The sequence below is a fragment of the Canis lupus genome, chromosome 31, assembly GCF_048164855.1.
Source record: "Canis lupus baileyi chromosome 31, mCanLup2.hap1, whole genome shotgun sequence".
NCBI classification, from domain to species: Eukaryota; Metazoa; Chordata; class Mammalia; order Carnivora; family Canidae; genus Canis; species Canis lupus.
In genome coordinates, this window is record NC_132868.1 from 39969557 (window position 1) to 39989901 (window position 20345).

Genomic DNA, 20345 nt, shown 5'->3' on the forward strand with positions numbered 1-20345 from the left:
TATTTGAAAGGCTGGGTGGTAAAGCAAGGCACCCAGTTTTCTCCATCTGCTAGAGAAAAGCTTCCTCTGGTCTTCGGTGCTTACGGTAATTAGGGGATGGAACAGTTTCTGCTTCCTATTTCATTCTCTTTCATTTCAATCCTTTTTCTTGTCCGTCTAGAACAACTTCTGATTTCACATCTGCCAACTTACCCTTGGTCTCATTAAAACTTCAACCGAAAAACCTTTCTTTCAAAAAGTTTGACCCTACTCAGAGAGGCCTAGCTAGCATTCCTTCCATGCCTGGGTATTAATTAAAACCACGTTTCCCCTGGGCGGTTCCATGGTACAAAAGTGATAGAAAGCAAGGAGATAAAAAGAAATACACTGAAAGCAGAAACAAAGGGGAGGGAGATGGAAAGTGGGAGAAACGGTTGCTTGGTGTGTGATGTCTGACTGGAAGCTCATGGTGGGTGGATACTCCTGGGTTAAGAGACTAGGCGGGCCTTTGTGTGCAAGCTCAGGGCTCCGTCTTCACCCAGATTCCTTGCACCCCAGTGCACGGTGCGGGAGCATCTCGGGGGACCAGACTCCGCAGGACGGAGGACGGAGGGAGGCTCCTCATTTTGCACAACTGCCAAGTCTCCTTCACGGGACCGAAGCCTCCTCATTTGAGGCTCATTTTTGGACGCTTGTTCATCTGTTTAAAAAAAAAAATTTTTTTTTCTTTTTTCTTCCAAATCTCGCTCAGCAGAGGGACTTTGTCATGGTTTTCTAAGCAGCAAATAAACACCCTCCTCCACCCGTTCGCCATAAAGCTTCAGATTTTGGGTCGCTGCACCTAGTTTTCTTTTTTTCTTTTTTTTCCCCCTCCTTCTTTTTCTCTTTGTTCTCTTGGCTTGGTTTATATATTTTTTGGAGGCTCCACTTCTTCTTCCATGGGGACATCCGTCTGATTGACGCCGCCTGCACGAGTCCTTGCCTCGTTTGTCGCTTCCTCCCCGCAGGCGGCTGCTGCGGGCTCCTCCAGGCCTGGGGCGCGTGCATCTTCCGACGGGACCCCCGGGTTCCCGGGGCGGGGGGGGGGGCACCCGTGCAAGGGCTGCACGCCCCGCCTCCGGCTGCAGGGGTGACGGGCTTCCGAAATGCAACTTTTAGAGAGTTTTAGTGGACTCGGGGGGCCTTTGCAAAGTCGGGGCCGGCTGCACGGGGAGCAGCGGGGTCCCGGCGTCCCCCCCCGGGCCGCGAGCCGGGTGCGGGCGGCGGGGCGGTGCGGCCGGGCCGGGCCGGGGCGTGTGAGTCAGCGCGGCCCCCGCCCGGCCGCCAGGGCTCCGCGGGCTCGCGCTCGCCGCCCGCTTTACGGCTGCTGAAAACCCGCCCGCGCCCGGCCCGCGGCCGCGCCGACACCCGCCCGCCCGCCCGCGCCGCTCAGGTAACGCGCTGCCCCCGCGCCTCGCCCGCCCGCGCCCGCCCGCCCCCGCCCCGGCCCGGCCCGGCTCCGTGCTCGCGCCCTGCGCTCCGCCGCGCCCGTCGGCCGAGCGGCCCCCTCCCCCCGCCCCCTCCCTCCGCGCAGGCCGGCGCCGCCGCACCCCTGCCCGGTCCCGGGGCCCCGTCTCCGTCCCCGTCCCCGTCCCCGCGCCCTCCCGCCCGCTCGCACCTGCGCGCACCCGGCCGCTCGGCAGCGGGACGCAGGGGGAGCCCGGCGCCGCCCCCCGCCGGCCCCGGACGCTCGGCCCCGCCACCGCGCCGCGGGCTTCCCCGAGGGAGTCCCCGACAAAGTGCGGAAAGAGCGGCCGAGCCGCCTCCTGCCCCAGGGCGGCCTCCGCACACGTCTGCCCCGCCCGGCCCGGGCCCTTGGTCGTCCCCACACCCCCCCCCCCACCTCTAGGAGCCCCGCTCATCCTCTGGGTTCTCTGTTGCTGCTGTTGGGATACCCAGTACCCGGGCTGTGTTAGGATACCGAGTACCCACGCTCTGTTAGGATACCAAGCACATGCGCAGTGTGCTTCTGGTCCTTCTGTTAGGATACCGGGTACATGCGCAGTGTGCTTCTGGTCCTCGCTGTTAGGATGCCAAGTACCCGGGCTGTGTTAGGATACCAAGTACCACGCAGTGTGCTTCTGGTCCTCCTGTTAGGATACCGAGTACCCACGCTGTGTTAGGATACCAAGTACACGGGCAATGTGCTTCTGGTCCTCGCTGTTAGGATACCAAGCACATGCGCAGTGTGCTTCTGGTCCTCGCTGATAGGATACCAAGTACCCGGGCTGTGTTAGGATACCAAGTACACGCGCAGTGTGCTTCTGGTCTTCGCTGTTAGGATACCAAGCACATGCGCAGTGTGTTTCCGGTCCTCGCTGTTAGGATACTGAGTACATGCGCAGTGCGCTTCTGTTCCTCGCTGTTAGAATACCAAGTACTCGGGCTGTGTTAGGATACCAAGCACATGCGCAGTGTGCTTCTGTTCCTCGCTGATAGAATACCAAGTACCGGGCTGTGTTAGGATACCAAGTATACGGGCAGTGTGCTTCTGGTCCTCACTGTTAGGATACCAAGTACATGCGCAGTGTGCTTCTGGTCCTCACTGTTAAGATACCAGGTACGCGGGCAGTGTGCTTCTGGTCCTAGCTGTTAGGATACCAAGCACATGCGCAGTGTGCTTCTGTTCCTCGCTGATAGGATACCAAGTACCTGGGCTGTGTTAGGATACCAAGTACACGTGCAGTGTGCTTCTGGTCCTCGCTATAGGATACCAAGTACATGCCCTGTGTTAGGATACCAAGTACACTGGCAGTGTGCTTCTCTTCCTTGCTGTTAGAATACCAAGTACGCGGGCTATGTTAGGATACCAAGTACACGCGCAGTGTGCTTCTGTTCTGCTGTTAGAATACGAAGTAAGTGCGCTGTGTTAGGATACCAAGTACATGCGCAGTGTGCTTCTGTTCCTGCTGTTAGGATACCAAGTACACGGGCAGTGTGCTTCTGTTCCTCGTTGCTAGGATACCAAGTATGCCACGGTGTCCTTTCGTCCTTGCTTGCCTCGGTGCTCGCTGTTGCTCGTGCGCCCAGAGCACAGCGATTAATAGATGCGGGGCCTGCATGCGTCCCCTAACCTCGTGCCAGAAACTGGACGCCCAGATGGTGCTGCTTGCTGACGGACTAGGTCTTGACAAACAAGCAGCGCTGGTACGGGTTCCTGTGCCGTCTACTGTCTCCAGTCAGTCCCATCCAGGGGGTGTTCTTTGAACGCCGGTCATGGGTAGTGGGTGACGGGTTCAGACACAAACAAGGGTCAGTGCTTGTCCGACAGCAGAGACCCTATGTCCAGGAGAAGGGACCGTGATGAGTCCTGCCACCGCAGTACTAAGTGTTCTGGGTGAATGTGGGGTGGGGGGGAAGGAAAGAAAAATTAAGGGAAGGGCTGGGTTTTAAACTGGCTTTGATGTTTGAGTAGGATTTTCCCCATTTCTTTAAACCTTCCTAAGGATGCTTACTAGAAGGAGGAGCTCGTTCAGCAGTACTTTCACCTGAAACAACTCAGAGCTTTTTCTCCCCTGTCATTGGCAGTCATTTCTGCTCTCTGGACTTCTGGGAAATATGAAAGTAACTCTTCAGAGGAGGGATCTCATGTATTCCTGGTACCATCCAAAGAGTACTGTAGACTTTACAGGACCCACAAGGATGGGAAATGATCAATTTATTACTTACAAAAGCATCAAATTCACATAGAGACCTCAATACTTATTTATTCATTAAGTCACCAAATTTATCAAATGCTTGATGTGTGCCAGGCATTGTTTTGGGACTGGAATAAAGCACTACCTTCTTGGAATACACATGCTAGTGGAGGGAGACAGTATGTTGTGGTACTATAACACGTGCTATGGAGAAAGGATATGTGTGTGTGTGATGTGTGTGTTCAGTGGTTTGAAATAGGACTGTAAGGGAAGGCCTCCAGAGAAGGAGACCTTTCAGTAGACTTAGAACAGGTGAAGGAGTCAGCCATGTGATATTTGGGGCAAGAGTTTTCTAGGTGGACAGAAGAGAGAATGCAGAAGCCCTACATATGGGTGTGTTCAATGGTCAGCAAAGAAGCCAGTGGTGGGTGGAGTAGAGTGGAGGAGGGAAGGATGTAGGGTATGTGGTCGTCAATGAAATAGAGGCTACGTTGTACTAATGGTCTAGTGAGCTACTGTTTGTAATGACTCTAGATTTTACTCGGAGTGATAGGGGAAGCTTTTGAAGTGTTTTCATCAGAGCTGACAACTATTTAACCATTAACACCATTACTCTGCTGCTACGTTGAGAACAGTGAAGGAAGAAGGCAAGGGTGCCAGTTAGGCTATTATAATAATCCATGTGCAGATGATGGTAGATCAGACTAGGATGGTGACAGTGAAGGTGGTGACAAGTTCAGATTCTGGATGTATTTTGATGGTGCAATCCATAGGATTTGCTGACAGATTGGGTATGAAGTATGAAAGCAAAAGAAATTTAGGAGAACTTAATTACCTAAGCAATGGAAAATATAGATTTCCATTTACTGAGATGGGAAGATAGCGGGAGAAAGATATGATGGGGATTAAGAATTTGAATCTGAACACATTAAGGGTTAGATGCATTTAAAAATCTAAGTGAGGACCAGCAGGTAGTCTGAAAGGCTAATGATATACATTTGGGATTCTTCAGGAAATAACTGATTTAAAAAGTGAAGAGATTGGATAAATTCATTAAAAATGTATGGAATTAGAAAATTGAAGAGGACCAAAGACTGAGCCTCGAGGTACTGCCACAGGTGAGACAAGAAAGAACCATTCAAGGATTCTAAAAATGAGCTATATGCTTGGTAATTGGAAGAGCTGGAGAATGTAGGATCCTGGAAGCCAAGTAGAGGAAGTGTTTGAAGAATTAGGGCACTCGCTACCTGTTTTAAGGATGAAGGTTGAAAATTGACTTAGCCAAGGAAATCATTGATGACATTGATGATAGCTCTTTCCATGGAGTGTTGGGTGGTGAAAGCTTTTTTGGAATGTTTGAAAAGTAGAAAAAAAATTGAAGGGGTGATCATATACATCCTTTGAAGATTTCGAATGAAAAGATAGAGAAATAGAAGATTCGTTGGAGGGCTATATGCTAGACAGTTTTAAAGATGTGTGAAACAGTGGTACGTTGTTATGCTGATGACAAAGAGCCCATAGACCTGGGAAACTGATGATGCAGGAGAAAGAAGGATAGTTCTCCTATTAGAGAAGATGCAGCAGGAGAGCTATCTCCTAATAGGATGGGCTACTTATCAGTAGTAATAACAGAGAAGGAAACCTGTGGACAGAGATGCAAGTGGGGATGTGTGTAGATGTTCTCTTTGGATCACTTCTCGTTTCTCATTGTGATGAGTGGCAGACAGTTGTGGTACATTAGAAGTTTGTGGGAAATGTTATCCTTTCTCCCCATTTGGTTGGTGGTATATTTGGTGAGCATATACTTTGAGATCCCGAAAATTTCTTTAAGCGAAGAAATAATGTGTTTGTTGAGGAAAGAAGAAGGGGAATTTCAGCGTTGAGTTCTGTTCAGGAGAAGACTCGGAAAGAAAGTTGAGATTATAGCATAGACGTGAGCTGCATACAGTGAAGGAAGAAATAAGGAAAGCAAGAACATATCACAAAATCTGCGAAAGGCTGTGATGAGGAAGGTAAAAAGTGCACTTTACCTCTAGTGCTGTTAGATGACTACAGTGCAGTTCTAAGGGTATTACCATCATATCAAACAGATGCTTAAATTCGTAAGTACCAAGTGTGACCTAATGGAGAGCAGTATTGTTGCTGGTGGTGACTCTCCTTATGGATAGGTGGTGTTAGACCTGGAAGGAGATGTTGGCTAGAAATAGAGTTCAGGCTGGATTTTGAAAATAATAATGAGACTGGATTGGCAACAAATCGGATATAGGGCAAGATAGCATTTTGACAACATTGCCAATGGATATTGAGCAGTTTGACAAGATGGAGAGAATTGTTGGAGTTGGAAACAGTACTTGTTTGAGACAACTTTCCATCACTTATTTAGGGACCATTTTTTAAATTGAATTCTGATTATAAAACAGGATTCTGTATGAGGTCTTGGCAGGAGATGGTGACACCAAGATGCAAATGACATAATCCCTGCCTTCAAATTACCATATCCAGTAGAGAAGAAACTGGAATAGTGTACACAAATATTCTAAGAAAATTGATAAATGCCTTGAGAGGTTTTTAAAAAAAAATATTGTGGAAATTGTCAGACACTGAAAAGTAGGAATAGTATAATGATCCCAATGTATTCATCACCCTTAAAAATCTGTCAGTTTTCTGTTGATCTTGTGTGTTGTGAGAGAGTAGAAAATGGAGAGATTGTTTCTATTTGTAGATCAGAATATGAAGACTTCATGGAGCCTCATGTACATGGATAGGTAAAAAGACAATTGACCTGAATTGTGGTTGGTTGTAGTTCTGTACCTGCCACTGGCTTGCAGGGCAAATTTCTGTTACTCGTTTGATCTCTCTAGTCTTCATTTTCTCAGTAGAGCATGGTGTTTCTCTATATCAGGGGGCTGCATTACTACAGCCCTCAGGCCAAACCCAGCCTGCCACCTGTTTTTATAAGTAAAGTCTTTTGGAACACAACTACATCTATCAGTTTATTATCTGTGTCTGTATTTGTCATAGAGTAGAGAGACATAGTAGAGACAGAGATGCTGTGGCTTGAGAAGGCTCAAATATTTATCCTCTGGTCTTTTATAAAATGTTTGAGAAACCCTATTCTATGTGATCTCTGAGGTTCCTTTAGTTGCAATATGTTACTCTATTAGCGAACCCAAAATGAGCAATAATAGCTAATATTTTTTGAGCATTTACTAAGAGCTAGTAAGTGTTGTTTTGGTTAGTATGTACTGACACATTTAGTTTTCCCTGAAGCCCTATCAGATAGGTCTTAATAGTTCAAAAATTAAACTAACCATAAATGGGTGAGTAACTTGCCCAGGGTTACATAGTAGTAGTGGACCAGGCGGTCATGTTAGATCGTCCATATCCTTGACTATAATGCTACATTCTTTTTAGATACATAGGAAAAATATATATGAAAAGAATTTTAGCCAGTGAGAGGATGGAAATTAATTAATAAATCAATGATTTGCAATTAAAGTCCTACATTGTGATTTTATATATATATATATATATATATATATATATATATATATATATATATATACATATATATGTGTAAAGCCTGTAAGAGTCTGACTAATCCTGAATGTACATTACCCATTGAAGAATATGAAATGTGCCTGGAGAGAAAATTCTAGTATGTCATCATTTTCTCATTAGGCCTTTTTTTTGAAAGAATACTTTAAAATTAAGTAAATTAAAAAAATTAAATTAAGTAAATATAAAATAGAACAATAGAAGCAAATTATTGTTTCTTCTGACCATATTTATCAGTTTTTAGGAGTTCAGACGTTTGATATATGACATGATTATTTGGTGCAAAAAATTAGAAGTTAGGAGCCCAGAGTTCTAGTCTCAGTTCGGTTCCCAGATAGCTTTTGTGTCTGTGTCCATGTCTTCTTTTGTCTTTAAGGTTTGTTTTTTTTTTTTCTTTACTGAAAAGTGAAGAGGTAGCTCAGGATCATTTTAGTACTTCTTACAGCTCAAAATCTGATTGTATATAATTTTTTACATGGTACATTCAAAGAAATGGATAAGATAGCAACATAGAAGAATGAAATTTGTTAAGATAAACATTCATGCTCTCCTTTTTTCTCACTACGCCCACATAAACACATATATGGATATGTATACACATAAATAGAAGCATACACACCTAGTTATAAAATCAATGTGATTTTAAGAAATATGTGATTTATAGTCCTATTTGGTGTATAGGCAGTTAAATATCTGTTCTTATGTCTATTTTTGTATTTGTATGAAGGAATAGGTAATTTTTCTCCTTGAAAAACATACAGTTACATAGAAAGTGAGTCTTGGGCAGCCCAGGTGGCTCAGCGGTTTAGTGTTGCCTTCAGCCCAGGGCCTGATCCTGGGGACCTGGGATCGAGTTCTATGTCGGGCTCCCTGTGTGGAGCCTGCTTCTCCCTCTACCTGTGTCTCTGCCTCTCTCTCTCTCTCTCTCTCTCTCTCTCTCTCTCTCTCTGTGTTTGTGTCTCTCATGAATAAATAAATAAAATCTTAAAAAAAAGAAAAGAAAAGAAAGTGAGTCTTGATGAATTCCTTGACCTCTGTGATCTGGCATATTGTCTCATGTTTTCTTTTGCAAAATTTGATTCATTGCTCAATTTGTTTGCCATTTAAAAGCAAATGGTATGCTTGAAATCAGGCTTGTCTGTTTTGCACTGTTGCATAGGATATTGATGTCAGACAAAATTGTAATTTAATTGTTTTGACATTTTGATCTGAGCAGTTCAGATAAGAAAGGTGATTTGTCTTGCATAGAAACCTAATATTTTGAGCTCAGCATGATTTTCCCTAACTACTTGTTTCTAAGTATGGTTTCAATGTTTAAAAAGTTAAGCTTTAATGATTATGGGAATTTATGCTCTTGATATTAATTACCAAAGTATGGTTTGTTTAGGAATATGTCACAGATATTTTATTTTTTACATGTTTAGTCATTAAAAACTTTAGAAGATCCACGAATCCTTTAAAAACAGTGAAAATTCTATACTTTTGACTTTTTCCATTATATATAATACCACCTATCAATGTTTTCTATATTAGAGAAGGCTTTTTTTTTTTTACAACTGTGACATATGCTTATTAACTTGTTCAGTTATAAAATTTTATTTATTAAATTGTTCCAGCCTTATTTATTGGTAAATTTATGACTCTGTATGTGCTATGCTTATTCCTGTGCATTGTGTCCAGTTATCATTGGTGATAAAATAACCTCAAAGGATGCATTCTTTTTTTTTTTTTAATTTTATTTATGTATTTGAGAGAGGGATAGCTTGAGGACGGGAGAGGAAGGGAGCCTTGCCGAGCAAGGGAGCCTGATGTGGGGCTCCATCCCAGAACCCTGGGATTATTTATTTTTAAAGATTCTATTTATTTATTTATGAGAGACACACTCAGAGAGAGAGAGAGAGAGAGGCAGAGACACAGGCAGTGGGAGAAGCAGGCTCCATGCAGGGAGCCCGACGTGGGACTCGATCCCAGGGCTCTGGGATCACGCCTGGAGCCAAAGGCAGACACTCAACCGCTGAGCCACTCAGGCATCCCAGAACCCTGGGATTATGATCTGAGCTGAAGTCAGACCCTTAACCATCTGAGTCACCCAGGAACCCCTCAAGTAATGCAGTTTTAAATGTACTTTGAATTTATCTTTTTACACTTAGAAACTGGAGAAAACACAGGAAATAGAAACACTTTTAACAAATCTTACTCTCTAAGTAATAATTTTTTTTGCCTTGTTTTGTTTTGTCAACTTAACACATTATTCAGTGATTTGACAACTTTTTGGGCATCTCCTGGTTTTAAGAAGCACTTACTTAAAGCTTAGCTACCAGAGGGGACCATTCAGGTGTGTGTGTGTGTGTGTGTGTGTGTGTGTGTTTAACAAAACCTGAAACATATTTCCTGCCAGGCTTCAGAACTCTTAGACTGTGTTCAAACCAAAGTAAATACCTTCTGGTGCATTGTAATACTTTTTTGAAATGCTGGTTGAAGAAGTCAGCTTGAGATTTTAAATTGCATTTAGGTGATAAAAGCTTCCTTTATCCGACCTTCTCAAGTGATGTGAATCTGATTGGGAATGACTAAAGGAGTCTTACAGTCTTGGACCCTTTCCCTAAACTTAATTTTGTTACATTCCCAGAAAACTTTAAGATAAGAACTAGGTATTTTTAAGCTAATTATGCAGGAAGCCTACTCTTATGTGTGTATGTTTGTGAAAATGCCTCAAGGCTTTACCGCTTCTTGTTGAAATGAGACAGTGTGTGAATGTTGTTTCCCTGGAGAGGCTGTTTGCCGGAGGTACATGGCTCCTAGGATAAGCCCATTTTTAGGAAGTCATAGCTGAAATGATTGCAAACAGTTTCTCCTAAGAATTTTCCAGAAGATGGCTTAGTCAACAGGGGTCTAGTGGCTATTTCTGAATTGACCAGCCAAAATGATTTGTAAATCATGACCTTGTAACTGGAAAATAAAATGATAATCCTCTAGTTGTGATACTGTGAGTTGTGTTGGAGGGTTCCAAATCACAGAATAAATATGGCTATCTTCTATGAATGTCAGATTTACTACTTTTCTTTTTTTTGCAAGGAAGTGTTAACCTTAAAAATAAAATGGCCAGTTATTTTTACCAGCAAAATGAATTTATTTGGGAATAGCAGAGGAATTGCAATTTAGGACACAAAAGTGATGGCAAACCATGGGCAAGTCTAGAGGACATAGGCAGAGGAACTGTTATTTTATAGAGAAAATGGGAGGAAGTTGGGAGGGACTGCTTTGAACAAAAGCCTGCTGGAGAAAAGCAAGAGTTCAGGGTAGTGCTGGTTTCTCATCGGCTGAGTTGTGGCAGTTTGTCATGGGCTAGGCTGTTGCTGGGCAAGGAGGAAATCTTCCTTTTTCCTGCTAGGGTTGTAAAGTGAACTTCCTTTTGCTCAGGAATTTGATGGGAAGTTTTGCGTGAGAACTCTCCCTTAAAGGCTCCCTGACTCCATTTTAAATGAAGTTTCCCTTTACTAATTTTCAAAGTAGTTAAGTAATTTAACTGGTAAATTAAATGTCTAAAAACATAAACGAATGTGAATATGACATTGGTGCAAAACACTTGATTTTTAAAATAAAACTCAAGACGTTGAGATAATTTCTTGCTTGTAGTAGGTCTGTCAAATGTATTTTCAGACCCAATGAAAGGATATAAGTTCAGATACAGATAGATAGTTTGTCATGTTCACAGCATGTTTAGTCCCAATAAGCTTATTATACACTATCAAATACTCAAATTATTTGCTATTGTCTACCTACTTTGGTTTACTTGGTTTCCTGGTATCTGCCTACCTTGATATCTTAATTTGCAGGAAAAACATTCTTCTTTATTCATCTATTTTTCTCCTACACTCCTGGCATTGAGATATGATTTCTGTGAGATGCTTCTCTCCTTTTTTTTTTTTTTTTTTTTTACTTTTTATTTTGGAACTGTAGATATATAGGAACATGCACAGCTAGAACAGAAAGGTCCTGTGTCCTCTTTATGGTTTCTCCCACTGATAGCATCTGATTTGACTATGATGCAGTATTAAAACCAAGAAATAGACTTTAGTATAACATGTATATAAAATTTTATGTCATTTTTACCTCAAGTGTAGATTCGTGCAGTTTATCACCATAATCAAGGTATGGAAGTATTCCATTACCACAAAGATCCCCTTACAGCACCCTGCAAAAGAGGTAATAAAAGAATCAGAGATATTTAGCTTAGTTAAGGAATTATTCACTTTCTTCTCTCTAGTTTTTGAGATGTATATAGTAGATCATTTCATATTTGGGCCTATGTAAGAGAAAGATGAAATATGATCAGTACACTTCAGGATATCTTTAAATAGTTAAGATATTCATACATAAAAATATAGATAAAGTCATTTGTGAAAGTTTTGAAGGCTCAAAACTTTATACATTATAAAAACATTATACCTGGGATCCCTGGGTGGCTCAGTGGTGTGGTGCCTGCCTTTGGGCCAGGGTGTGATCCTGGAATGCCCAGGATAGAGTCCCAAGTCAGGCTCCCTGCATAGAGCCTCCTTCTCCCTCTGCCTCTCTCTCTGTCTCTGTCTCTCAATAATAAATAAATAAAATCTTTAAAAAAATAAAGGCATTATACGTTCATAGGTCTTAAGATAGGAAGCTGGATATGTGTCTCTATGACTAATCCTTACTTGTGTACTAGAATTGACCAGATAAAACTTAAAAGAGAAAATAGTGGAACACATAGAAAGAGGGGTCCTTGTTGAAGTTCTGGAGTACCCAACCAGCCTTCTATTTTCCTGTGAAACTTAGAGTTGGAGGAAAATAACTTATTTTTTTTTTACAAGTATTTATTTATTTATTTATTTATTTATTTATTTATTTATTTATTTATGACACACAGAGAACAAGCAGGGGGGAGAAGCAGAGGGAGAAGGAGAAGCAGGCTTCCCACTGAGTAGGGAGCCCCATGTAGGGCTGTATCCCAGGACCCTGGGACCAGGACCTGAGCCAAAGGCAGACACTTAACCAACTGAGCCACCCAGGCACCCTAAAAATAACTGTTTAGTATTATCAAAAGTGCTCCTAAATGACATTGTGCTACATTTGATTTTATAGGTATTAATATCTACAGCCACTACATGAGGTCACTTATTTTGTTTCCAATACTCTATGAAGATAATTATTCTATTACTAGGGCCTCAGAAATTCTTCTTGATCAGTTTTCTCAGATGTATTTTCAGGAAATCATGATCTGGCATTTTAGTGTCACATATTGTCATATGAATGACATAAATGTATTGTTAAGGTACATTTGTCATATATCTTATTTTAATTGCTTTAAAGATTTTTAACTTTGCTTTTTTGGGAAAATTTGTGATTTTAAATATTTAAAATAACTACCTTCTCTTTAGTTTTCAACTGTAAGGTAGCAAATTAAAGTCTTTTTGGAGTTTTAGAGATACAGTTGAAATTTTGTACTGTTAGAGCAGTATCTGCTTTTCCATTAGCCCTTTCCCATTCTTTTTAGGTTATCAGAATAAAGCAAAGAATTCCTATCTGTCTTCTCAGTGTTTGCCCTGTTATCTGAATGTACCCCGTAACTTTGTTCTTATAGTGATATTTATGCATTAGGTCCAGATTACTGTCATCTTCATTATGTTCCTTATCAATTTTCCAAGGTTAAAACATAAATATAAATATATGTATATATATTTTTTCTTCCCTTGCTTTACTAATTTTGAGTTGTATGCATAGAAAGGACAAGGCAGAGAGTGAGCATATTCATCTTGTCAAATATATTTTATTCTTTTCCACCAGTTGAAATGATGTAATTTTTCCCTAAATCTTTAATTTCACTTGGAATGAAAAAAAAAAAAAACTACTTTAATGTTTATAAAATGTGCAACATTTTTTAAGTTGGTAAAAAATCCTGATGCTCTGTATGTATAGAAAGAAAGGGTGGCTTGGTTTTTACTTTTACCAAGGATGACATGGTATGTTGTTATCTGTCTCTTACCTCTGTATCTACCTCAGTTTGGGAATGTTGTTGTGGATTTAGAGTATTGAGGGTTTACTTTATTGTCAGTATTAGAGATAGTGACATTGGCGAAATTCAAGTGACTCATCATCACCAGTTCTTCCCTTAAATGGAGAAAGTTGCTCTTGGCTACATTGCCCTCTGGTATATATCTATAAAAAAGCAGCTATTCTCTTATTTGTTCAGTATCAAATATAAAAATCTGATTGTATGGTTTTTCATATCATTTAATTTTAAAGCAAGCAGGAAACCACATGATAGAAGCTTGATGTGTTGTATTATAATCTAGACATTTTCTTAGTATTTATCCAGTTTGAACTCCTCTAAGCATTTTAATGCTAAAAAAAAATCACAATGTATTTAGGACAAAGTAGTTACAAAACCTGTGAATTAATGTTTTGTCTCTATTTCTGATTAAAGAGTTACTGTTCCTCATGTCTTCTTTTTGGTTTACATATTTTGGGGGGTGGTGAAAAGGAAATCTCTACCCATTTTTACAACACATATTTTATCTGCATTATTATTCTTTCGTTTGTTTTTTTTAAAGATTTTATTTATTTATTTATGAGGGACACACAGAGAGAGGCAGAGACACAGGCAGAGGGAAAAGCAGGCTCCATGTAGGGAGCCCGACGTGGGACTCAATCCCGGGACCCCAGGATCAGGCCCTGAGCCAAAGGCAGACGCTCAGCCACTGAGACACCCAGGCATCCCTATTCCTTCATTTAATATAAAAACAAAAATAGGGTGCCTGGGTGGCTCAGTTGGTTAAGCTTGGGACTCTTGATTTAGCTCATGTCATGATCTCAGGGTCCTGAGGTCAGGCTCTGCACTCAGCAGGTGGTCTGCTTGAGATTCTCTCCCTCTCCCTCTACCCTTTCCCTGGCTGATGTGTGGGCATATTTGCACCTGAACTCTCTCTCTCTCTCTCAAATAAATAAATCTTAAAAAAAAACCCAAAACAAAAATCACATTGAAACCAATAAAACATTGTTCATTAATGCAGTGCTAAGGGTGGTGGAGGGATTAAGGAAGGGTCCTGTCGCCTTGGTATCTGTATTTCAGTAGCTCACTTTTTTATGCAGTTAATGCACCCTTCTAGGACACCTGCATTACTACATCTTCTCCATGACCCACTTACTATATATATATATATATATATATATATATATATATATATATATATAACCAACTTTCAGAATTTTAATTTCTTCATTTATAAAGTGATACTAATAATAGTCCACTATACAAAGGTTATTGTAAGAATAAATTAAAATAATATGTGGGGAAACAACATTATCCTTACATATATGAATATCTTTGGAGTTAGTTGAGTCCAGGTTTAAATCCCATTTTCCACCTCCGTATTCTGCTCTGTGATACTTGACAACTTGGTTGGCTTCTCTAAAAATGGGAATGATTTTATCTGCTTCAGAAGGTTGTTTTGAAGTTAAATCTGAGAATATACGTGAAGCACATAGTACATTGCCTGGTACCTAATAATAAATGCTATTTCTTCTTTCTTCCTTCCCTTTTCCCCATTTTCTCATTCTCCAACAGTCCTGGTGAAGGAGATCTGGTGAGATCAGCTATGGACTAGGTTGAAACTGTTTTCTGAGTTCTTTGCCAAGCCTCAAGGAAGGGGCTTTCCTGTCCTAAAGGAAAGTCTTTCTTGAGGTTAGTCAGGGGATTTCCTCGTGAGTGAAGGACTGGGGAGATTTTACAAGTCACCATCTGCCAACAGTTGTCTGATATCTGATTTTCTAATACTGCCATTCCTCTGCTTAAGTCTCCTCACTGCCTTTTAGATGAACCTGAACTTAGGCCACTGAACAAGACCCTTTTGTAATCAGCCTCCATTATAGATTCCACGTTCATCCCCTGTCCCTTATTCTCAACATACTTTTTGATTGTTCCTCTACCCCTACCACATACTTAGGTGTGTGTGGAGAACCGGGCACTCTGGCCTGAAGATGCTGAAGGAAGAGGGGTGTCCAATGTGCTTGAGGGATGTGTTGGCACTGTTTCGTGTCCACTCATGTTTTATGCCACTTGTGTGGATGCTCTGCCTGGAATGTTTTTTTCCTTTCTCTAAAGGATAGATGCCTTTAGATCCAGCAGTAACCAGTTAAAGTATCTTTTTTGCCAATGGCCACACCGTCAACCCAGAGCCAGTCACACTCCTTCCACTGTGGTTCTGTGTTCTCTTGTATATATGGCTGCTTTTATTAGCAGTTTCCCTGTATCTTGCTTTTACCCTCATGTTCTATTTGCCATATGAGCAGAGACAGTGTCTTTTAATCTTTGCCTCCTCCTTATTTATCATTACATGCCCAGCGTGTGCTTACTAAACTTTTTTTTTCTTACTAAACTTTTTAAATGAATTTATCTTCATGACAATAGCTATGGGCCCTATAACAGACTAAATATACTAAATGTACTAAATATAACAGACATAGCAGGCTGAACCAGAATTTTAATTTCTTTTCCTTGAACATCTTTTATACTCTCTGCCCAACTCCCTATGGGTGGGGAATTGCACCCCCAACTCCTTATGTGAAGATGTACTTCCACAAGTAGATTGTAATCTCATAAGTATATTCTATATTTCTCCTTGCCAGGCACACAGAGGATGCCCAGGTGAATAGCAGATAGGGTTGGTGGTTGAAAATACAGTTTCTTCTTGCCATTTCACTGCCTTTTGCTGCTTAAGCAAAGTTGGTGTACTGAAAGAAGATAGATTCATAGATAGGAAATTATAGATAGAAGATAGATTTATAGATAGGAAACACTTTGCCCAAAAGTGTCTGAGAATAGCCAGTAGGGCCAGGTTTTGCCCCTTTGCAAGCTTATGAAGGAGGATAATGTACTGTGTGTGTGTGTGTATGTGTGTGTGTGTGTTGGGGGAATGGATGGGTGGGTGGGAAAGTGGGTCAGGAGTGAGTAAGATGATGAATCCTAGGGTCCTACAGGGAAGTCTCACTCTAAGTAGTTCTCAGAGACACTTGAATTTGAGTGAGAAGCAGGAAGCTTGAGAGTATAAAAGATGTTCAAGGTAGAGCTCACAGAAAGGAATGAGTGAAGGTTAGTAATGGAGTTGAAATTATAAATGGGTCACGTGTAGGTCTCAGGAATGGCATCTACTGGGCCCATGTTCACCCTTTGGGGTATTTACTGTCACCAAGTTATACTGCACAGTAGGGAGGCATGAGGAAAAGTAGAGACACAGAAAAATCAAATCAGTTTGGCCATGTTTTTTCCCCCCAAATGAATATTGGGATATGTGGCCTGAAACATGGCTTGTGGATAGATCTAGGAAAGCAGGGTTTTTTATAGTGATCATAGAGAAGTAAAAACCATTTGGACATAGGATTCAATTCAGTTCAGCTAACTTCAGTAAACACTGAGACCTATTCTTGATAGAGAAAACCAAAGAAGAATGTTTTGATTTGTCCTTCATGGAGGTTGTGTTGTAATTGGAGGAGTGAGAAAATAATTACTAAAATGTAAAATAGTGTTCTTATTTTTTTTAATTTGCAAAACTATGGTTGTATCTGAAACACTGATTTTATTACGTAGATTGAGGAGATTATGACTTGATGCTGATGTTATTAGATGGTAGTACCTTATTACGTATTTTTAGGATTTGCTTTTTCAAAAGTTTATTGTGCTTACTCTGTTTTCAGATTGCTCTGTTTCTTCTGTTGATATTGAACATGGGAATGTGAAAAATGAGTTTGTTAAACTTGAAAAAAATATAATAATTTTAGAACATCAACTTTTTGTTATAATAGCCTTATTTTGTATGTCCTTCATTGAAGCCACATTACGTCCTTTTTTGAAATACATAATTATATAAAACTAACAAACACAAATATTGGGATATACAAATCAACACTAATTTTATATTTGTTTTATTCTCTAGAGAACATTATACGTCTATTCTTAGAGCATAAGTTACCTTAGGTGATCATCTAGTTTATCCTTTTCATTTTATAAAGATGCATTAAATGACCTGCTCAGGCTCACATAGGCTTGACTCAAAATGAGACTAAGTTGGAACTAGAAATAGGTGTTCTTGGTCATAATACAGGTCTCTGCTACTATCAAATTCACGTATTGGTGTTTAAAAAAAAGCCTTTGTTATATGTAACGGCCTTCCCATTTTTTTCATTAAGATGGCAGATGTACTCAGTGTACTTTCATTCATTATTTTGTGTTATTCTGGACCTACTCAGGATCGCTTCCTAACTTAGTTAATATATATTCAAGTTTCTGTTATTTCGGGGGGCTTTGAAGATGAGAGTAGCAAGCCAACATTCTTCTAGCGTAGAAGGAAACCTGAAGGAATGGTCAAGAGAGTAAGGCAGGGGTTGGAGGGAAGGGAGATGGTCCAGAGGAATTGATTTCTGAGTTTTTTAGGGAATTCCCACTGTTCTTTGACAAAATGAGAAAGTAAGAATTATGGTGAGTTTTTCTACCATCTTTTGCTTTGTAATTATATCCTACTCTTCTGAGTAACATTATTGACAAAATAAAAGTTGGTAACACTATGCTAATACATATTATATACTTTTTTTGTGTTTGACTTTTTAAAAAACTTTATGGGCCCATGAAGCCCAAAAGATGTAGGAGATACTCATCCAGAATCTGTAGTGCTGTTTGGGGAGAAAAGCCCCAGGTGAAAACCAGATGATATGAGGGACTGAATCCCTATGGCAAGAGAGTTGCCAAAAGACCAGTGTGTTTTAAAATGGACAATAGGGGTGCCTGGGCGACTTGGGGAGTCTGAGGGTCTGACTCTTGGTTTCACCTCAGGTCGCGATCCATGGGCCATGGGATTGAGCCCTGGCTTGGGTTCAATGCTCAGTGTAGAGTTTGCTTGGGATTCTCTGTCCTCCTCGGGCCCTTCCCCTCCCCGTTCCTTGCACACACTCTCTCTCTTTCAAATAAATCTTTAAAATGGGCAATATGTCAAGTTTGAGGATAGTGGGGAGGTGGGGAAAATGAAAATTAGGTATCTTTATTTAGTTGGTTCTCAGGTCAGTGTTAAATGAGGTTTGCATATGAAGAACATGTAGTAGATGGTCAATTGGAAGAACGCTTATTTGGAGTTCTTGGTGTCTATGCTGGATTCATTCCATAGTCTTAGCCCAAGTGTAGAATCACTGAGTGCGTCACCCTTAAAATGGGAATTAAAAATGCTGGTTTTTAAAGCACTTTAGGATCCTCAAATGAAGTATACCATTGCGAGCTTCAGAGAGAGTTTCTTCACTTACAGGCTTTGAAATGGAATTCAACTGCAGCTTTACAAAGTGGTATTAGGATTCCTAATGACAGCAATCTTGTCTTTTGTTCATGTTTTCAAAACCCACCTGCATGTTGTATTGTACGTGCTCTGTAATTATGAAGTGATGTGAAAAAATTATTTAATTTTTTGGAAAGTTGCCTTAACATGTTAATGGGACACTGGCAACATTACTAAGATTAAAAATGCAAACTACTTTACAGAGATCTGAATTTATAGGAACATAAATGCATGCTGCTAAAGCAAAATGTATTTTGCTAAAGTAAAATGAAAAAGCAAAAAACCCACAAAAAAACACCAAAATGATGATCCTCCTTCTCCTCCACCAATACCTCCTGTGAACAGTCCCCAGCAAACAAGGGGATCTATCAGGGAACATTAAGAATCATGTCATCTGGAATCAACATAGGGAATAAAACATACTGAGAGCTATTTCTCATTTTTTTCTTCTTCATATCATATAAGCCCTAAATGTGTTTTCTTCTTGGATCAGGAAGAGAAAAAATTCAAAGATCAATTTTGTATTGGTTTAGCGTTTTTGTTCATTTATAAAAACAGTGTGAGGAAAATGGAAACATTAACATTCATTCTTGTTTGAAGTTTGAATAGAAAGATCCCAGTGATATAAATCATGTACTTAAGACTTGTTTCTCTATTGTATAATTTTCTGAAAGCAAAGTAGTTGACCCCAACAACTCTACAGTTGAACTCTACAGCTTCACTTATGCACAGATTCTTATTTTATAGTACAGTATGGTATATTTTTTAAAGATTTTATTTATTTATTCATGAGAGACACAGAGAGAGGGAGAGGCAGAGACACAGGCAGAGGGAGAAGCAGGCTCCATGCAGGGAGCCCAATGTAGGACTCGATCCCGAGTCTCCAGGATCATGCCCTGGGCCAAAGGCAGGCGCTAAACCGCTGAGCCACCCGGGCTGCCCTGTACAGTATGGTAAATGTATTTTCTCTTATGATTTTCTTAGTGACATTTTCTTGTCTTTAGGTATCTTTATTGTAAGAATACAGTATATAATACATATAACATACAAAGTATATGTTAATCAACTGTTAATGGTATAGGTAAGGATTTTGGTTAACAGTAGACTAATAGTGGTTAAGTTTTGGGGAGCCAAAAGTTTTATGTAGATTTTTGACTCAGGGGGGTTTGTACCCTTACCTTCTTCATGTTCAAGGGTCAACTATAAAACTATTTAAAAATAGAGCATCATTCTGATTTATTAATTTCAAATTAACTTTCAGGGATTATTTTCTTTGAAAAATATTTATGTTTATAAAATTTTTAATGATCAAAATAATACAGAATCATTGCAAAACATTCAGAAAGCCTAAAAACATATAAAGAAATAGAAAAAAAATCTTCCATTAATTACTAACCAGAGATACCCTCTTAAAATATCACCATTTTTTCTTCTGATTTTTTTTTCTATTTTATTTTTTCTTTACATTTTGGAGATCATACTAGAAATTTTAACATTCTGCTTTTTCAACATAATATATCTTATATAGAGTATATTACAATATATATAAAATATATAGATTCTATATATATTATATAAAGAGCATTTTGAATATTATTTTAAACCTTGAAAACATAATTATTGATTACTATGTAATGCATTATCTGTCTTGGACACAATAAATCAATTTCTCTGTTGTTGGACAGTTGTTTGCTTAAATCTTTAAAGTAATGCAAGTTTTTTTGAAGCTTTCCTCTTCAATTGAGCAAGCTTATTGATAAAACTCTACTTAAGATTAGATTTT